Source organism: Terrapene carolina, unplaced genomic scaffold (assembly GCF_002925995.2).
Source record: "Terrapene carolina triunguis isolate 2854851 unplaced genomic scaffold, T_m_triunguis-2.0 Scaffold42, whole genome shotgun sequence".
NCBI classification, from domain to species: domain Eukaryota; kingdom Metazoa; phylum Chordata; order Testudines; family Emydidae; genus Terrapene; species Terrapene triunguis.
The window spans coordinates 4510193-4515798 of record NW_020664393.1 but is presented as its reverse complement, the minus strand read 5'-3'; the positions used below and the strand labels follow the sequence as shown (position 1 = coordinate 4515798).

Below are 5606 nucleotides of genomic sequence, written 5' to 3'. Positions count from 1 at the left end.
GGCTTGACAAAGCCCTGGCTGGGATGATTTAGTTGGGAATTGGTCCTGCTTTGAGCAGGGGGTTGGACTAGATGACCTCCTGAGGTCCCTTCCAACCCTGATATTCTATGATTCTATGATATTTTACTGGAAGGGAGGAGGAGGCATCATATCCACCAGTGGCTCCAGTAACCACTACTGTGGTACACTATGGACCACATAAACTACCTGAAACCAGGTATGAGATGAAACCATTTGGACCAGAGGAGGTACATGCAATGGGGAAGAACTTGGGTCCTCAATAGAGTTGGCTCTGGACTGGCTCACTAAGATTAGCAGCATGCCAGCTTTAAGTAAAGAGGATACAGTCTCTTTGTTAAGGGGGGGAAAGTTTGACGCTCTGCCTGGGAATGTTCAGGTAGCCAACATGACAGACATTGCAGAAGTGTACGATGCTGTGTTTAAGGTATATTATCTACATTAAAATGTTACGGGTAAGTACTATTCAGAAAGACAGAGACAGGGGAAAGGCCGGAGAGGTTTCTGCTATGAAAACGGTTGCTATGCTGGCTGTCAGGCATGTCTCCTGTGGTTAACGGGTTGGCCACTTGTGATGCACCTGATTTTAAGGAGACTCTTATTCAGGGATTGCTGCCTGCTATAAGGATTTCTATGGGACCTGGAAATGCAAGAACCACCACTCTCCAAGAACTGGAGAATAAAAATGAGAGAGGCATTCGAACTCCAGCAAGAAGCCTTCCCAAGTCATTGGAATAGAAAAAAGGTAGCAGCAGTCAAGTGTGATCCAGGGAAGCCAATCAATAAAATCCAGGGGAAAAAAGGGCAGCTCACTTCATAAAAATCAAACAGCTACAGACCGCCAGAACTCCTCCAGCCAAGACCAGGCTAAGTACAATAAGGAATACAGCAAGGACAACAAAGACTACAACAGAGACATTTTGCTGATCTGAGAGGATTTAGATCTACTCTTTGGAGAAGGCTTCTAAAATACGAGACCAAGGACCAACTTCATCGTCTTCCTACGGAGGAGCTGTTTAGGAAACTAGCCCAATATGAAAGAGGATGCAGTGACATTCCACCAAGTCATCAGCAACAATGAGGGTGCCAAGCTCTCTCATCTCCCTCCTGTGTGGAACCTATCTACAGCGATGTATGGGGGAGGCCTTGACGATGGTCACACAGAGGAGAGAGTTTGGTAAAATAACACAAATTATGCTACTGGATACAGGTGCCACTACATCTATCATCTGCACTCGAGCTGCACCTAAAGTTAAAGAACTGCCAGTGCAAGAAGTTAAGGTACTACAAGGTTACAATGGTAAGGAATGCACTGTTCCTTTCTTAAAACCAATTTCTTGCATTATAGGCACCTTAATTACTAAGGTTGTATTTAGCATTCAGTGTCTGGACGGACATTGTATTTTGGGCACAGATGTGCTAAAAAGACTAAATGTAATAGTAGATTTACCAAATAATATGATAAGTAAGACGGACAAGAGTTGGGAGGATTTGTTGTGCCAGCTTCACATCGGGTGGCAGCAGTTAAAGCCCTACAGGCAATCATCATTCCTGAATGGGAAGAAGCAGTGAAGCAAGTTACCAGCCAGTATCCGCGAGTCTTTGCAAAAGATAAATAGCAGTGTGGAAAAATCCAGGCTGAAGTCATGGTTGAGGGACCTAATCCCAGGCCTCAAAAACAATATAAATTCTCCAAGGAGGCCGAAGAAGGAATATGGTGTACCATTGACTCCCTCAAAAATCAGAAACTGCTGGTTGAAATGGATAGTGTCTGCAACTCGCCAACCTGGCCCATATTAAAATCTGATAATACCACGTAGAGGTTGACCGTGGATTACCATGAATTAAAATCGGGTTACCCCTAGACTAACACCTGTCATGGCAAAATTTCAAAAAATATTGTCAACTATTGCGGTGGGGGCCCAGTAGTTCACGGTGCTGGATCTCACAAATGCTTTCTTTTCTATCCCACTGCACAAATTTGGCATTTATATATTGCAAGCAACAGCTGACATTCACGAAAATGCCACAGGGATATCATAATGTGCCATCTCTGTCACAAGTATGTATCCAGGATGTGGGTGTGACAGGTTCGGTCACAGAGACCCCCTTGGGACTGTCATCTGATGTGCTGACACTACCTCTGAGCTCGTTTTCCCTGCCAGCTTGGGACTCCAGAACCCTGTCTTGTTGAACCAGACATGCAAGCCTGCCGCAACACAGACCCAGGGTCTGAACTATGTCCCCAAAGCTGCAGGCTTTAACTGAAAACCACTCAGCAGGTACTCCTGTTTCCAGCACCCAGACACCCAGCTCCCAATGGGATCCAAACTCCAAATAAATCCATTTTACTCTGTATAAAACTTACACAGGGTAAGCTCATAAATTGTCCACCCTCTATAACAGTGATAGAGAGATATGCACAGCTGTTTGTTCCCCCAGGTATTAATCACTTACTCTGGGTTCAGTAATAAACAAAAGTAATTGTATTAAGAATAAAAGTAGGATTTAAGTGGTTCCAAGTAATAACGGACAGAACAAAGTAAGTTATCAAGCAAAATAAAACAAAACACGCAAGTTTAAGCCTAAGAAACTGAATACAGGTAAATCTCACCCTCAGAGATGTTCCAATAAGCTTCTTTCACAGACGAGACTCCTTCCTAGTCTAAGCCCAATCCTTTCCCCTGGTACAGTCCTTGTTCCAGCTCAGGTGGTAGCTAGAGGATTGCTCATGACTGGCCCCCTTTGTTCTGTTCCACCCCCTTTTGTAGCTTTGGCCCAAGGCAGGAATCCTTTGTCTCTCTGGGTTCCCACCCCTCCTTCTAAATGGAAAAGCACCAGCTTTAAGATGGATTCCAGTATCAGGTGACATAGTCACATGTCACTGTAAGAGGCTGGCCCCCATGTCCACAAGAAGGCTTGCAGGTAAATAAACCATCTACAGCCAATTGTCCTAGTCAGTGGGTGCCATCAAGATTCTAACCCGCCATTAATGGCCCACACTTTGCATAATTACAATAGGACCTCAGGGTTAACTTCATATTTCCAGTTTTAGATACAAGAATGATACATACATACAAATAGGATGAACACACTCAGTAGATTATATGCTTTGTAATGATACCTTACAAGAGACCTTTTGCATAAAGCATATTCCAGTTACATTATAGTCACATTCCAAGCATATTTTCATAAAGCATATAGCATGCAATATCACAGTGGGAGAATCTTAACAGCAGACACAAGATCATTAGCTATGTTGATGACATCTTAATAGCTACTGTGTCCAAGGAGGAGAACTTGAAGGTTCTAAAAGAGGTGCTGCAGGCCATTGAAAGAACTGGCTTTATCATCAGCCCCAGTAAACCCCAAATGCTACAACGAATGGTTACTTACCTGGGTATGGAGCTCGGTGTTCAAGGGAGACGACCTGATGCAGCTAAGGTGGAACTAATCAGCAAGCTGCCTGCACTGCAAGGTATTTCAGTGCTTCAGTCATTCCTGGGCCTGACTGGCTTCTCAGGGACTTTGTGGAAGGATACTCCAAGCTGGCACAGCCCCTCTACATGCTGTTAAGAAAACGCCAGGAATGGAGATGGGGTAAGGAGGAGAAAATTGCCTTCTGTAAACTCAAACAGGCTCTCCTTCAAACTCAAACAGGCTCTCCAGCCCTCGTCTACCCCCAACCAGGCAAGCCATACCATCTCCAACTGGCTACCACAGACCGTGGACTAAGTACGGTATTGTTACAACAATAGTGGGACAGGCCTGAAACTTGTGGCCTTCGTGTCCAAGGTTCTGATGGAAATTGAGAAAAGGTATTTGCCTTGCGAGAGGGAGGTGCTAGCACTCACCTGGGTGCTAAAGCATTGGAAATACTTTAGTGGGATGTCCCTCGTTGTATTGAGGACTGTTCACACACCTATCAGGTACGTCCTATCTGAGAAGATTAATGAAGGTCGGATCTCCAATCCCCACCTTGCAGGGTGGATGTTGAACCTCTTAAATCGGACATTCAGGTAAACAAGGTGCCTATCCTCTCTGCTGTTCCATTTGCACTACTCACACAGGGAGAGGAGCACGAATGTCCACTGCCTCCTACGGACATCGAAGAAGTGTCTTCACCATTCCACCTCAAGGTTTCTTATAAAAAGGCCAAGGATGAGGGTATGGATTTGTGGGTCACCGATGGCAGTTGCCAATATCATCAGGGCAAGCCATGCGCTGGCTATGCCACATTACAAGTGACAACAGATGTCATCTTACAAGGAACTGTCACCCCTAGATCTGCACAGGCTGCAGAAATAGTTGCTGCAGTGGCAACCCTTGATGCAGCAGACAAGGAAACACCTATAATGATCTGCTCTGATTCAGATTGCGTTATACGAGCCCTAATAGACTGGATGCCAGTCTGGATAAACAGGGACATGAAGTCTGCAGATAACAAGCCAGTAGCATATACCAAATACCTAATGCCTGGAGGTTAGCAGAGGAGAGGAAGCAGCCAACCCACCTGTTCAAGGTGCACGCCCATAGAAATAACTCTGCAGAGATCATGCTTCTGAACTATCAGGTTGATCTCTTGGCCAATCAAGCGGCACTGTTAGGACCTGAAACCTTATGGGTGAAGTCACTAGAAGTGGTACACAAGATTCAACCAGTGGAGGCTAACAACCAGTTTGATGTCGTCAACCTGCAAAAACAGGATAAAAGCATTATGGAGTTGCTAAATAAGAAGGAATATCGTGGGTATAAAATCTTCCAACATGATAGTGGGCTGATTATGGCAGCTAAACAGAACAACAGTGGAGAAATACCCATCCTACTAATTCCCACCAGTCTCAGGAGAAGGCAAGCTTTGGCCCACCATCAAGGTCATTTTGGAGTGGAAAAAAAACATTAAAAGAATACTAACAGTGGGATGGTGGCCAGACCTAGCAAAAGAAGTGGAAAACTACATATGGAACTGCCTGGCATGTGCTGCCAACAACCTTGACTACAAGACTGTTAAGGGATCCATGCAGCACCAACTGATCGAAGGACCTTGGCATAGATTGCAAATAGGCTACATTGGTCCCCTACCATGTTCAGGACAGGGTAACCGATACAGCTTGGTCATAATAGATCCATTTTCGAAATGGTTGGAAGTGTATCCAACATGCAATAATACTGCAACCGCTACCACGTGAATACTGCTTGAACAGACCTTTTCAAGGTTTGGGATTCCATCTGTCATCGACTCAGAGCAAGGGTCCCATTTTGTGGGGGAAATAGTTAAAACCCTTTGCCGAGCCTTCAATATCTGCCAGACACTCCACATTGCAGGCCATCCACAATGCTTGGGGGCTGTGGAAAGGACCAACAGAACCCTCAAGACAGCTCTGAGGGAAATGATCGAAACTTCTGGGAAAAATTGGGATAGAAAACTACCATTTGTATTGATGGCAATATGATCATCCATGGGGGCTCATGGATACACTCCTCACGAGATCATGACCAGGCGTATAATGAGAACACCGGAACAATGGTGGCTAGGAGGGGTGTCAAGGCTGTATCCCCACTTTGAACTTTAGGGTACAAATGTAGGG

The 5606-nt window shown here is 45.1% G+C and overlaps 1 protein-coding gene across 2 annotated transcripts in view; it reads right to left on the bottom strand.

The window, feature by feature from the left end:
- DDO (D-aspartate oxidase) overlaps positions 1-5606 on the bottom strand; it is a 44208-nt gene that overhangs the window by 35432 nt on the left and 3170 nt on the right. The window contains exons 2-3 of one of the 2 annotated variants that reach the window (XM_026653691.2): positions 4532-4711; positions 3415-3587 (exon numbers count right to left, since the gene is read on the bottom strand). The gene's annotated coding sequence lies outside the window, so the exon portion shown is untranslated. Of the gene's footprint in view, positions 1-3414; positions 3588-3872; positions 3945-4531; positions 4712-5606 lie in introns of those variants that run through there. The other variant, XM_029912220.1, reaches the window with a different exon arrangement.